Below are 15,501 nucleotides of genomic sequence, written 5' to 3'. Positions count from 1 at the left end.
TGATCTTAATCAACAAGACATGGCAGGAAAAATTAGAAAGTGCCCGCAGGGTGAAGCTGGCATGGTCACAGAGCCCTAGGGGCATCACAGCCATCCCTGGGGACCCTGTGTTGTGGCAGTGGCTATAACTAATGAGATTAATAAATGCTGATATCTCAGTACCTATGAGGCTGATTTTGATGACTTTAAATAGGTATTGCACTAACCCACAAACTTTCTTTGTTTTGATGAGGAACGGTCCATTGTTTGGCAGCTCTAAGTTTTTGAATGCAAAATAACAACATTACTGACCACTTTTTTAGCAACACAGTAAGAATGCTTGTTTCTAGTAGAACATTTTACCATACATTTCTTCCAAGTCACATTTAATATTATTAACAACACAGGTACAAATGATTATAGAACACATTTAAATAAAATAGAACACTTCAACTCAAATTTGAAGTCAAGTCTGTGACATGGCATACACTGTATATTCTTAATCTAGGGATTCATCTTCTGTGGCACTATCTTTTTCAGATGACTAAAGAACAGTAGCTTTAATTGGTTCATTTGAATATCCATTTTCATTGTTTAGAAGCAATTTCATTCCATCTGGCAGTCCACTTTTAGTACGCATCACGGGTTCCAACCCATCCAGCACTGACATCCACACAAAATTTGTTGGATCAAGAGTTTGTGCGTGTTGTGAATTTCTCCATTCGTAGACTAGCAAGTGTGCTTGGAGGCAGTTTTTGTTTGAAGGAGTCATGGTCTGGAGGAAGTCTTGCAGAATCATAGTATGCCATTTGCTGCCATTTACATGCATGAGCAGTGGACAAACTATCACTCACAGGATCATTTTAAAGTATTCTGACAGTGAATAAAGCTAGTTTAGTGAACAGATCTTCAGGTAGCTCCTCATTTTTTTCTAAGCTGCATAGTCTCCATATACATCAAATCTGTTGATTGTAAGATTCACTTCATTGATGGCACTTTACCATGCCAAAGAAACCTCCCACTGTGTCTAGTCCAGTGAATCTGTAAACCGCAAGAGCAGCAGACACTACATCATACTCTGGAAATAACAAACAGCAATAGTAGTATGATGGTGTGTCTCTTGGTTTCTTCTTTTACATGTACATAGCTTGCTCAGTCACATGACTGATGTAGGAAGCAACAACCCATACATCAGTATATTTGAAATAAAAACAATCGTGCAGAAATTATCCATTTGAGCTGCATGGAAGAACAACCTTGTGCCAGCCTCACATCAAGATTTCAGTACAAAGCATGCATCAGGCTCTCCAGATTTTAAATCATAGCAGACGAGATCTATTGTGAAGTATAGGTCAGTGTGGTGGAAGTAAAAATGCCATTCATTCAAAAGGAAATGTTGTAGTCTCCTTTTGCTAGAATGCTTTGCTAGAAATGAGTGCCAGGATACTCCAGTAGGCTTTTGCTGGTCAAAAACAGGGTAGATGTTAGGAAAAAAACCCGAATGACTTTGAACCATGCTTCTGCTCATGCTATTTTGTATTAGCCTTCAGCAGTTTTTTATCATAAACATCATTAATGAAGTGAAATGCCACTGCTCGTGGGTGTTGGCCAGCAACATACTTGGTCTGAATATGCTTTGAGTCTGTTCGTGTCTTGTTTGGTGGGACTTTATTCCATATCATTCCAACTTCTATTAATGCATGATAATGTCATGGTGGTGAGATCAACTGGAGGTTCATCAATATTACAAATTTTTATTTGACTTGTTTGTGGAATGTCCCATCTGCTGTGAAGAGCAAAAGACTCACAGAGATAATTCTGTATTGCATGATTTTTTCTGAAGTCATGGTAGTCTCTCTTCCGCTTGTTAGAAGGTCAATGATTTGTTTCATTGCAGTACGGTTAACCATTTTCCTACACCCTTGCTTGCTCTTGGTTGCAGTTGCCTTTGTCGCAAAGGTCTTGCTTTTCCTTGTGGTGATAATGCTGACTGAGTTCCGGAAGAAAGTCTCTCCAGAATGTTTTCCACCATCACATTACCTTCATCATGAGCTGTGTGGAGACTCTTCCTTACCACTTCTGTTGCTGGCTTTCCAGAGAAAAGGGAGTGAAGAGTTGGTAGATTCAGATCCCATAGGTCCACGTCCCATTGTTCCAGAGCTGTCTTCGCTGCATCAACAACCTTGCAGTCTGTTCATGGTAATTTCTATGGCCTGATCTGGATGCAACTTGCTGTAAGTCTTTCCAGTCAACGAAAATGAAAACAATGTAGCTATGTGCACATTTTTATCTTCTCTCAATGTTGTCATTCACCAGTAATACAAGGACAGGTGTTTAGATAGTTTACGTTAATATAAACAGCTAACAGTGAAAGCATTCTATAGCAATTTGAAATACTCTTCAAAATGTATTCCACTCATCAGACAATGGTAATGTTGAAAGAGTATTTCAACATGAATGATATAAGGCAGAAAATACTTGGCCAAAGCTGATTCACAAGTGAGCACTTCTTCAAACACGAAACATACCAATTCCTGAAAAGCAGCTGAACTGATGAACTTAACGTGTCCATTTTTTCTAGTGGTATATACCAACTGTTTCAAGCTGTCAGTTGCTTGAGGAGCAATCTGGAGATATCTAAGGATTAACATATTCAGTAAACCTTCTGTTACTAGCTTGTGGCAGTGCATTCCTCTGTAATGTTTACCAAAAAGTGCTCTACGTGAGCTACCTGCAGCAACAGCTCTGTGTGCAGCCACAACCCCGGCAACAACACCAAATTCTTAGAAATCACTACCTGCATATCTTTTTTCCTAGAGCACTGAGATAATATATTTCTGTGTGAAACCCACCAAGTACCCCTTTTCTCATGAGGCCATCTCTTCTCATCTTCACAAAGGGTCTCCTTCGATATATCTATACACTGCTTGATCTACAACCAGCTGAATAACGGGCACATTTTTCATGTCAGCAACTTTTGGCACCGATCCATCACATCTATAACTTCTTTGTTTGGAGGCTGTGCATAACATTTAACGTTGTATGCTTCCTACTTCCTAACACTCCTTTTAAGAGAGCAATGATATCCAGGAAACACTGGGACCCTTTCACATGGTTGAATCACTTGAAGAAGTGCATGGGCTGTTAACTGGTGTGCCAGTATTCTCTCAGAACTAACCTCTAATTCTTTATGGTTGTAATTGAGCATGTAATTTGCCACTCCCATCTGCCAAGTTATCATCATTTTTGGTGATAACTGGGCAGACAAGACTTTTCCAAACTTCAGGTTTTGGTATAACCAAGGTTGTTGCATCTGAAACAATTCATTCTTAACAAAATGAAATTGGTTGTGCCAGAATTCCATTTGTATAGTGGCTCGATTCAGAGCCTGTTAACCCATCTCCATTAGAATATTTGTTATCCATGACAACACTATAAGGCCAACCTGGAGCAATTTTACTTGGACACAACTGACCACGCTGAATTGATTGAGGTGCAGCCATTGAAAGTATTGAACTATGGTCAGATTTGTAGTGTTCCTGCAGTGCCCATGCCGAAAGTTCATCAAGAACATTGTTATAAAAGAAATGCCAAGTTTCATTTCCTTTAGGATTTGGATGAGCTCCTTACTAGCCATCATGTTGTGAAATAGATAATGTGACATGCATTGGCTGTCGCTTTCCTATGATTAGATGCAACAATCCTTCAGACAGAAAATGTACAGCTGGTTGCAGTTGTTCTGCAACCAGTGCATAGCCTTCTACAATGTCGCTGGGTGTGTTGCCCTCTTTCAGTTCATTGATTCAACTATTCACTGCACATTCAAGATATGCTCCTCTGTGCTTGGGGAAATAAACTATCATTTATAGTTTCTGCAATTCATTTCTGCGATATCTGGACTAAAACCTGATGTCTTTTCCAAAATGATCTTCAAGCTTCTTGTTCAGAGATCATAAAGCATGTTTGTTGTCACAATTATTTTAGATTTCTTTGTTGGTGATCATCAAATCTCTTTGTAGCTGCTCATGCTTCAAGAGAATGTCTCAAAGTGTATAAGCCTCTGTGTGGATTTCTAGACTCTCAACAAGAGAATCAGAGCTGCTGAAGCCTTGTTCTGTTTCTCTGCTACCCATTTTTGCCATTGTTGGGGATTGTCTTTATTTTCTCTCACATGCTTATTATAGATGAGTCTGCAAAATTATTTCCAGCAATCTTTATGATAACAAATATCCAATGCTGCCACTTTCAGTATTCCACTATCAGTAATTAACTTAAGGTTGGAAACAATTCCTTTTTTTCTTATCCTGAACATATTGGATTGCACAAAAATTTTCCAAGCACCATCTGTTTCATTTTGGTGAAAATTTACAGATAATCTGTTGCCTAGGATGTCTCTAGTGCTCTTCTTTTCCAAAGGTTCCTCAAATTATACATGAAGAAACTAACAAGGAACATCCTTAACTGCTTCTTACTCCTGATCTACTTGGTTCATCAGTAACTTCAGTATCAGTCTCTTTTGTAACACTTAACAAATTGTGTGCCTTTTGTGCACACTTCAAGTTAATGCCTACAACATTTAACTTGCAGTTTTTATGCATTTTCTTTGGCTTATCATCAACTTGTATTTGTTCATAAAGAGTATCAAAACTTGTGTGTAAGTCCTTTCATTGTTAAGTTTTTTGTGCAAGTTTATTCCATGTATCCTGGGAAAGTTGCTAAAAGGGGTTCTTTTTAGATGTTGAAGTTTTTTTCCTATATGACACACATAGTTATTGAATGTTTTAGGTTTTTTCTTGATTGATTCTAACAGTGCTCCAAGTAAAAGTGCTGACTTAATGGTTTGTTGTGAATTTGTAGCCCTTGTTCTATCATCCATAGTTCTTAATTGTCTTCTCTTCATTCACTAAAAAAGAAGAAATAAAAAATAATGTAGATAAGAAGTAACAACAAAAGGATAGAATTACCAAACATTGAGAGAGGATACCATTATATGCTTTATGTCATGCCTTAAAAAGTGTTCAATAATGTTTTTATTTTACATTTAAAGATGTAGAGCTGCCAAACAATGGGCCATGACTCATCAAAAGACAAAGGAAGTATATAGGTTATTGCAATACCAATTTGAAGTCATTTAGAAAATCAAAATTGGTCTCATAGGTACAGAGATATCAACATTTTTTCATCCCGTTAGTCATGGCTGCCATTTTAAAAGATGTCAGCCAAATGCCAAGATTAGAAAAGTGGCCCCCTCCCCCCAGGCTAAATATCTTCCTTAGCACCTGAGTTATGAATTTCAAAAATAAAAAAAAAAGTTCCCTCCCAAAAAACACACAGGCTTTATATATATAACTGGACTATTAAGGTGTCCTGCTACAGCTTCAGCACAGCAAGTTCTAGCCCTGTTTGGGACATATGTCAGAAGCTACCATCAAGTTGACTCAGCTGTAAATGGATAGTTAGTCATTGGTGCTGACCAAAGCATCTGGAAGTGATGCTAATAGTATTGTTCTTTTCTTGCCAGTGGCTCTAAAAAACTGGTATATCTTAATCATACATGTCCTAAAGGCCACAGTTCTCAGGAGGATCATTGACTTCTGTGTGTTTGTGATTATCCATAATCTCAAAACAGCCTTTTTTTACCAAGCAGGAATAAAAAAAAAAATTATTAAGGTCCCCATAAGGATTTTATTAAAGGAAACAGCACACACTGAGATTCACTAGATATGGATATTTATTTCTTAAACATAAAAACGACAAAGAGCAGCCAATATGAAAAACATGCTACCATATTTTGTAGAGTAAAATAATATATATCACATTTTGCTTACTTCTCCACTCTACTAATTTCTTAACCTTCGTTCTCTTTATATCTGCTTTATTTTATCGGCACCTGATGTTTTATGAAGTTTCAACTTCAGAAATACGAGTGTTCTAAGACTCATTCCACTGAGACTGGAGTGGGATGCAGGATGCTGCTGGAGAGGGATGCAGAACTTTTAAGAAAATTACAAAGCTCTGAATTCACCTTTCAGCTTCCATGTTTTGCTTCCATAGTCATCTGCATTTTGATTAAACTGTAAACACAGTCTACCTCAGAAATAATGATTTGGAATAGAATCTGGAACTTCAGTTTTGAATGTCAAAAAGGAGAGGAGGATTCATTATATTTAGTCAATTATTTCAACCTTTCCTTCTACTCTGGAATAAAATGTGTAGGTTTGTATTTGGGAATGTCATATTGGCTGAGCAGTTCAAACTGTTCTCCAAATGTATTCTTTTGTGGTTCTAGTTCTCCATCTGGAAACCAGATTTCTACCTGTGCTATGGCAGGAGAGTCATCTGCCCAAGCCAATAGTTTGTCAAGGCCTTCCTGTTTTGTTAGCGCTTTGTACATTCAAGGCCTCTGGGGCTCTTGTTGTATAAAATGCATGTTATGTTTTGATCAAAGTTTTACTTGTGAAGAGTGCACTTTCCATCCATCACGCAAATGTACAAAAATTTTTCCTAAGAAATCCACCCAGGATCATTGGGAATCTGGGACATTAATCTCTTAACAGCCAATCAATGATGAGACTGAAGGTGGCTGCAAATGAATTTTGAAACATCTGCACTGTTTTAGATGAGGGAGTTGGGGGGTTCCTTTCTCAGCTTGATCTAAATAGTGTGCTAAACAGGTATGTATCCAAAGATTAGGATGACTGCACCTAAAAAGGTCTGTTATTTGCACCAAGATTTAGATTGGATACTAATATTTTAAGCATCAAGAATTCTATTCTGTATATTAAGATACCTGTCATCATACTACCCAAGCACTTCCCACTATACTGATATTAAGCAATATGACTAACAATATGACTAATATCCCCTGCTTGTCCTCTCCTTATGTAGAAAGCTCATGCAGTGGAATATTTGGTTTGGGATTTTTTTTTAATTTTGTACCTTTTTGGGGCTTGGGTTGAGTCCTAGGCTTGAGGGTCTGCTGTTTGATTGGTAGAGCCCACCCACCAATCCGGATGCAGCACAAGGGAAGCAATGCCCAACCCTTTTCCAAGGGTAGGGGGCAAGGACCAGCTGGACCTGCATCAGAACTGTACCAGCCAGGTCCAGAGAACTTTGGGGGTGAAGCCTCTGAAGAGCATAAAAGGGGAGCATGCTCAGCACACTGGGGAGAGAAGATGAGGGACAGCAAAGAGAGAGGAGCTCTGGAGAGAGCCGTCCTCAGGACCCTGCTTAAGATTCAGCGGTGCACGAATCGGCACGTGGGGATTAGGCTCTACGAGCCACTCGAGGCAGCTTGAGCCTGCAAACCCGGCAAGCAGCTGGGCAGTCGGTGCAGATTGGCACATGGAGAGCTGGCTATGGGAGCAGCTCAAGGCTGCTTGGGCCTCACTTGGTGCACAGGTTGCTGCACGGAGGACCCACCTGGGAGCAGCTCATGGCTGCTCAAGTTAGCCGCAGCCCTAGGCCAAGTGACTGGAGCCCTGCAGTGTGGCTCCCCCTTTAACTAAAAGTGACCAGAGCAGGGGAAAGGGAGGACCCCCAGTGTGAGACTGGGGAACCAGAACCTGTCAGATTTCCGCTCCCATGACAGAGAGAGTGCCCTAGGCTGCCCAGTGTGGAGTGTCATGCCATCGAGGAGAGCCGAAGGCGTCGCTGGAGAGAGGCTCTCATGGGATTGGCCCCCAGGGGACAAGCCTTGGCTGCTTCAGAGAGGAAGCATGAGTTGCTCAGGAAACGGTCCCCACAGGGGAGGCAGGCACAGGACAGGAGGGTCTGCTGCCTCCATCCTCCATTGCAGGAGAAGCAAGTCCACATCCCAGGGCCCCAATGGTGGAGGGGCTCCCAGGAAACCCCTCAAGGAGGTACTGAGTGCACTCCCTATTCTGGGTGATTGTTGTTGTGTCAAGGTCTAGATAATTATGGGTATTCTTTAAGGAAGTTTACACAGTTTATATGTGTTTATATGTATTAATATGTATATTTGTATTGTTACTTGGTCGGCCTAGGAAATATTATTAACTTATTTGTGTTATATAAGTTGATTCCCCATATGTGGTTAGCATGTTGTAACCTTAACTATCTTGTTCAATCTATTATTCTACATGTTGTAAATGATATGGTTTACGTGAACTGTGGGATACTATATGTAATGTTGCACGCTAAGTTTTATTGCAAATATTTGATGTTTTAACTTAAGCATTTATTATAGTAATAAATAGTATATAGTTAAGCACTTGGTCTTGGCCTGGCTCTGTAGGGAGAAGAGGGAACTGCTCTAGTAGCTGGCCCCTCCATCAGCACCCTGCCTGACCCCCACCACTGTCAGTGGAGGACAGGGCACACCCTACTGGGTGTACCCAGGCTACATTTTATATATAGCATGTAACAACACATGTAATGGTAGAGAAATGCAAGTCAAACCAACACCTCTTGCATGTGGAGCACAAATGACACTCAGTGGGTACATCTTCACAAGACACTTTATTGTGCAGTAGCATAATGTACTGCACAGTAAGCACATGTGTCAACACACGTGCATGCTTACTGTGCAGTAAATGAAGCCACTCGCAAGTAAATTTGCTACCTGCAAATCCAAGTAGCAAATTTACTCATGAGTAGTAACTCATGCTCAGTAATGCTCATGCTTAGTAATGCTCATGCTCAGTAACGCTTGTTACTGTAGCACTGTACCACTGCTTCCTGGCACCACAGTGCCATGCAACTTCCAGGCCTTGGGCATCCAGGCCTGCAGGCTGCTTCAGACTCCTGCCAGGCCTGCCAGCATCTAGACCCAGCTACTAAGAGCAGCAAATCTGCTGCCACATCCCTACATACGTAGATACCTCCCTGGAAACATTTACTCAAAAATACTTTTCTTGCAAGTAAACTGATCTTGGATCAAATACGTCTGTAGATGTTCCCAGTGCTGCCAAATAACTATTTTAGTAGTATCTATTATTATGCTGCCTTCCTGCCTCTGCTTCACTCATGAGAGGGCCAAGAGGGGACCAGATCAGTACCTAACCAATTAGAACAATTCTTGTCAACAAGATTCTATGACCTGCTCCCATAATTTGAGAGGAATTTCCCAACAAGCAGGAAAGAAATAGATTCAGAGGAATCTTAACCAATCCTCTTCCTACCTGATCTCTACCCTCACATTGAGAACTAGAATGGGTATATGGTAAAAAAGTGTTACTGTAACCCTATGCTACTGTAAGAGTTCCCCTAGAGAGGAAATCCTCCTCTTGCCAGTTAATCTGACTTTAAACTGTGAAACAACTTGAAACAGTCAAATGATATGCTTTAGTATCTATTTCCTGCAACTTGTTATATCAGTTTAACCCTTTTAATACTGACATAACTGATGCCAAAGGTCAGCAGGGGTGGAAAAATATTCAGGGGCTGGGATGCAGCCCCTGCTATATCACTGAGGGACCAGAAGTGCTAGCAGGAAATTTACCTGTCAGGTCTGGTGAGCAGTGCTTTCCCAGTGATCCAGAGAAGAGGTCCAGGAGAAAACTGGAGCACCACACAGACACCGGGGATGGAGAGTACATGTCCTGAGGAGTTGGTGCTGATTGGCCCAAGCAGAAGCCCAGGCTGTTTAAAGGGAGATGCAGAAAGAAACCCGGTTCAGCATCTCCAGAAACAAAGGTTGTTGGACCAGGAGGACAACCTGTAGAGCTGGGGATCCAGCCAGTCGAACCCTCATTGGACCCTGAGGCACAAGCATCCGACAAGCAAAGGACAGCAAGATAAGTAACCAGGGATGGCAGGGCAGTGGTGGGTGGTCCTCACAAGCTGGAAGGCAGGGGACAAGGGGGAATTTCCCAGGAGACAGGCAGTCAAGCCAACCCAAGAACAGGACAAGAGCAGACCCACTGAACTGAGGGTAGCCTAGAGAGGACCAGAGGTGACCCAGACAAAGGAGGCATTTGTCCAGTCTGACCGAGAAAATACCAGCAAGGTTCAAACCAGTTGGTGTGAATCTAGCTGGACACTAGAGCCTGAGGGAAGCCAGTGGAATCAGCACTCTTCTTTTCTGGATGTGGGAGCCCAGGCCAGAGGCAGCAGATAAGAACCTGTTCCCTTTTTTATTTAATATCTCCAGACAAAGGAGGGACAGCTGGGGACAAGGATCCCCTTCATGTTTGAGTTACAGTTAATTGGGTCCTAAACCTTACACCAGGATTCTGTGAAGTGATTTAGTCTACTAATCCTGAAGCAAGGCTGGGATAGACCAAACCACGGGAGACCAAATCAACACAGGGATAATCACTAAAACGTCAAGCCTCGTGAAGAAAGGGGCAGGGGTGGCGGCAAAGGGAGTAAGAGAGGGGGAGGAAGTAAGGCAGGTGGAGAGTAAACCTTAATAGCCACAACCCGAAGAGAGACCTGACCAAAACTAAACTGGGACTGGGAAGGAAACTAAACTGAGACTGAGAAGAACCTAGGCCCAGTGACTCGCGCTCACTGTCAACAAAGAATAGTGATCCATCAGCTGAGAGGAAAGGGACAGAGTATAAGGAAGGTGGGGCCCTGTGGAAGATCAGAGCCCTACTTTTGGAGAACCATTCCAAGCATTCTTATAATATTAAGAAGTGACAGGCAAAAAAGAGGGAGAGGAGACCGAGGTGCAGGTAATTGCAACACCACAAGGTAGGCAAAGGGTTCCACCTGCTCACAAGGGATAAAGGTCACTAGGTGCAGGAAAAAGCACACGGATTTATCACCATTCAAAATCAGTTTTTTGAGTAAAAGGTCTGTTCAGAACATCAACTGTTCATCTGCCTAAGACAGCTGCAGCAGTAGTAAGTGAAATAAGGTAGCCACAGGAATGTAATGTTTAGGATTTCCTGTGGAAGTTTGGATTTTCTTTTTCTTATTCAGAGTGAGCAGCCTCTCTCATTCAGCCAGTAGAATTTTTTTTGGATCTAGAGCATTTCCTGTACAGGTGTTACTCTAAACATAGGAGGAGGTACTGAAGTATGCAATTAAAAAAACCTTGAAAGTCCTGATCAGAAGGCATTGTTCTCTAACAATGGAGTCAACATAGTTCACTGAACATAGAACAAAACAGAACTAAAAGATATGGATCCTAGGGCTTGCTCTCCAAGTGACTTGCTTATGTGACTTTCACCAAGTTATTTCCCATGTCTATGCTTCAGTTCCTGTATCTGAAAAATTTAAATACTGATAATAATCTCCCTTTTCCAAAAGCTTTGAGATTTATGGGTGGAAAAAATATGATCAATAAAACAAAATGTACATTCTTCATGATACATAATAAGTTCAGAACTATGAAACATAGTGAATATCTAATCAGTACATTGCTTGTAGAGAAACTTATGCACCTGGTGTTATACACATGTTCACTCACAGTTTACATCCTGGGGCTGTTCAATTGGGACACATCCTGGAATTCAAGATTAGATTAAAGAATGCAGTTAAAAGGAAAAAAACAAGAAGAACACACAACTTATAACCACAGCCATAAACAACTTAACTTTTGAACTTCCAACAGTTGATGTATTTTCACACGTCTTCATGACTCTCGCTTCCTTCCTCACATAAGATCAAATCTAGCAGTACCTTCACAAGCTAAGATTCACTAGAGACAAAGAGTCAGATTCACTGCCACCATCAATAGAAGCAGCATCTCTGAAGAGGCACAGCTGTTTGGATAAAGAATATAATAGTCCAACTCTTAATATATTTTAAATTATCATGACAATGTATGCAAAAAAAATTTAAATCTATTTATCTTTTCCTTCTTGTTACAATAGCATTTAATTTATATGCCATTTTGTTGTCTTAACTTGAAAATGATTTGTTATGTGCTATCAAAAATTTCTGAAGAAAATAAAACAGTGGACTGAACTGGCCTTTTCTCTTCATAAAGCAGCACAAACAGTGGGAGTAAGGCTAAGTAATACAACGTATCTCATGGTAAACAAATGTTTTAAAATCTTAGTTCCTTTCACAAAAATTTAAACCCTCCCCTCCCCCAACACTACAGTCATGCATTAAGGCTCTCACAGTCAAGGTGGACACATTTTATTTATATATTCTTCATGCCCTCCCATTCCCTACCCAGTAAGATTTTTTTATATCCTGAATTACCTTTCCCCACTTTAAGAAAAGTTGGGGTACATGATCATAACAGGATAATTCTTTTCCTTTTCAACATGGTTTGAGCAGTGTTGGCATTTCAAATATCATAATTATCATGGGAGTCAGCACCTCTGGAAAAGAATCAAGAAATTCACTCAGAGCTGCTGAAGATGCTTATAAACTTAGGCAGCCATCTTTGCTCTCCCATTGTCTTTTGAAGATTGTTTTCACCAACTGCATCTTGTACACTTCCTGGACCATCACAACTACAACAACAGTCTACCCATACTACATCTTGGTTTTTGTCAAGCCTGCAGTTTTGCTGACGACTAACCACATGAGTCCCTGGGCTGGGCCTTCCTCTACTTTCCTGCCACATCTTGATGGTACTTTGGATAACGGGGTTCAGTGGTATATGTGATGGGCTTCCATATGGGTACTCACATTACTGCTGCAGCTGACTTGGGGCTCCACCTCACCTACACCCCGTCTACTCGCCAACCATGGGTATTGGGGCTTCTTCAACCTCCCTCGCCACCTTGTCTCGTTGGCTAGGTTTGTTCTAAGCCAGCTGAAGATGCCAGACCTTGTGCTTTTTCACCTACAGATGCAGCATGGGCTTGTGCAGCATCTTCCCCTTCAAGCCCTTTCTAGAGGCTCATTTCTTTGGGCCTTCTCTTGCCAGGGAAGTGGCTCTGCCTCCTTGACCCAGAGGATCTCAAGAAAAAAAAATGAAAAAGAAAAAGACAAAAAGGAAAAAAAAAAAAAGACGACAACACAAAAGAAAAGGAATGGGCTTCCTCTCCTCCCCTCCAAGATGAGAAGCAAGAGAGGTGGAACCTAACTGGGGAACCCCAGTTCCCGCGCCCATCTCTTCCCGGGTGGGAACCCAGCTCTTGTGGGTGCCTGTGAAGAAGCCAGTACCACATCTTCAGAGGAGAAAGATGATCCTGGCCAGAGTCTACCTGAGAAAGCAGTGACAACACTGAGAAGGGAATTCCCAATGTGCCCAAAATTGAGTTTACTAGATCACCAGGTGCATCACATTTGCATCTCCTGGTGCCCCGGGGCTACTTCCAGCAGGGAGTTCTCCCTAAGGAAGAAGGGCAGGGAAGAGAGAATCCTGGCAGGATGGAGGCTCTGATCAAGAGTGAAGAAGCTAATTCCTGGGAATGGGGCTTGAGACCAAGATGGTCTGTGAGCTTGGAGGAGCTCCATGAGTGCTGCTGTCTGTCTGTCAATCAGTGGCAGTGAGGGTTAAAAGCCCGAAGCTTGTAGACTGTAGAAGGAAACCTGAATATACTGGAGAGGTTTTTTTTCTTTTGAGTTCCACTGCCAGTGTGGATTAGGAGGCTGTGTAACCACAGGACGGCATTGTCTCACCTTAATGAGGGCAATTAATGGAGCCTGGGAGTGAAGCCTAGCCAGCTGAAGAGAGATTGTGGCTTAAAGGACCCTCACCTATGTAGTGTCAGCACTAGAAGCACTGAATTCATTTTCTTGTGCTCACTAACAAGGGGAGGATTTCCCCACCGTGAGTTTTTTTCTTTTTTCTTCCTGCCAAGTGAAAGAAGCCCTACAGGGTGACTGGATCCCAGGCATCCAGCCTTGGGGAGGAGAGAAACAAAGAGACAAGAAGAGAGATAGGATTGATTTGATTTATTAGACCAGGCAAACAAGTCCAGGTCCGAGGTCTGGACAGTTTAAAGACTTACTTTATGCCAGAGGTAGGTATCCAGAAGAAGAAGAATAATTGGCCTTGAGTCAGAGAAAATGGCCAGGCCAACCACACGCACATGATCTGGATTATACCTGATACCGTACTAATAACTGGTAGGTGTATGGCTGGGGTGAAACGAAAGGTTGGAGCCCCACTTGGAGGGCACCTTGCACCATACTCAGACTCGTGAAAACAACATGACCTCCCAAAAGAACATTCCATCAAGTTGCGCTGAGCTGGAATTAAGTAGAGACTAGAGTCTGACAAGCTGGCCAAGGCATTCCCAACAACCATGAACAGGTGAATGTCATCAGGACGTGGAGGGCCACACCCTTATGAGGTGATCCTCTGACAGTGTCTCTTTACTCCAATGCCTGGCAGTAACTAAACTGCTGGGCTCACTCTGCCTGATGCCTGCTTCCTCCCTGTCTGTCTCCCAGCACATTTCCAGTGCCTTTTAAACCCTTCTCCTGTAGGCAAGTTTCTTCAGTCACTCATCATTCCCTGCCTGCTGCCCTCAGAGCCCAAAGTGGCCCTCAGGGGGATGGGTGGTCACACCCAACTCTCCCTGCCACAGACCTTCCCCTCTAAGCTGTCTTGTGGCATCTCCAACCTAAGTCTCTCCACCTGGCCTGACTTTCAAGCTGTCTGTTGGCATTCGGGTGCTTCATCAACTTCCCCCTCCTCTGCAACACACCTGGAGAGGAAATTGGCAGCAACATTGTCCTTGTCAGGTCAGTGAGTTACTGAAAATTTAAATGGCTATAGAGCCAGTGCCCACCGAGTGATGCAGACATTATCTATGCAGGCTTGTGCCAGCCACCATAATGGGGTATGGTCATAGATTTCATAGACATTAGGGCTGGAAGGGACCTCGGGAGATCATCGAGTCCAGCCCCCTGCCCAAAGGGCAGGAAGTCAGCTGGGGTCATAGGATCCCAGCAAGATAAGCATCCAATTCACTCTTGAAGGTGTTCAATGTAGGTACTTGAACCACCTCCGCTGGCAGACTGTTCCAGACCTTGGGGGCTCGGACAGTAAAGAAATTCTTCCTTATGTCCAGCCTGAAACGGTCTTGCAGGAGTTTGTGACCGTTCGACCTCATCATCCCTTGGGGCGCTCTGGTGAACAAACGTTCCCCCAGATCCTGGTGGTCACCCCGATAAACTTATAGGTGGCCATCAGATCACCCCTGAGCCTACGCTTTTCCAGGCTAAAGAGTCCTATGGCTCTCAGCCTGTCATCGTAAGATCTGTTTTTCTGACCTCTGATCATGCGCGTGGCTCTCCTCTGGACTCTCTCAACCTTCTCCACATCCTTTTTGAATTCTGGAGCCCAAAACTGGATGCAGTACTCCAGCTGCGGCCTCACCAAGGCCAAGTACAAGGGGAGAATGACGTCCCGGGATTTGCTCGAGAAGCATCTATGGATGCAAGCTATGTTAGGTCCATGTTAGCTAAGAACTCCCACCCCAATAAATAATATCAAGAGTAATCCACTATGCAGTATATTTCCAGGCATTCATTTTCTATTATCACGTACCTGCCTTTGGCAGTGTTGAATTTGCAACTCGCAAACACAACTGGACATTCCTCACCATCCCACTGCTGTAATAAGATGGCCCCTGGAGCTTTGTCTGATGTGTCAGTCTGTAAAATAAAGGGTGCTGAGAAGTCAGGTGTGTG

The 15,501-nt window shown here is 42.5% G+C and overlaps 1 long non-coding RNA gene across 1 annotated transcript; it reads right to left on the bottom strand.

Annotated features, from left to right (window-relative positions):
• Positions 1–396: 396 nt before the first annotated feature.
• LOC149869323 (uncharacterized) lies at positions 397–15,121 on the bottom strand. Its single transcript, XR_016441093.1, has 3 exons — positions 15,082–15,121; positions 9,443–11,657; positions 397–4,882 (listed from the first exon to the last, which is right to left on the bottom strand). It is a non-coding gene; the product is annotated as an uncharacterized LOC149869323 (long non-coding RNA).
• Between the last annotated feature and the right edge of the window lie 380 nt (positions 15,122–15,501).

Source organism: Crocodylus siamensis, chromosome 3 (assembly GCF_052110815.1).
Source record: "Crocodylus siamensis isolate JL-2025a chromosome 3, ASM5211081v1, whole genome shotgun sequence".
Taxonomy (NCBI): Eukaryota; Metazoa; Chordata; order Crocodylia; family Crocodylidae; genus Crocodylus; species Crocodylus siamensis.
This window is presented reverse-complemented; position numbering and strand designations above follow the sequence as displayed.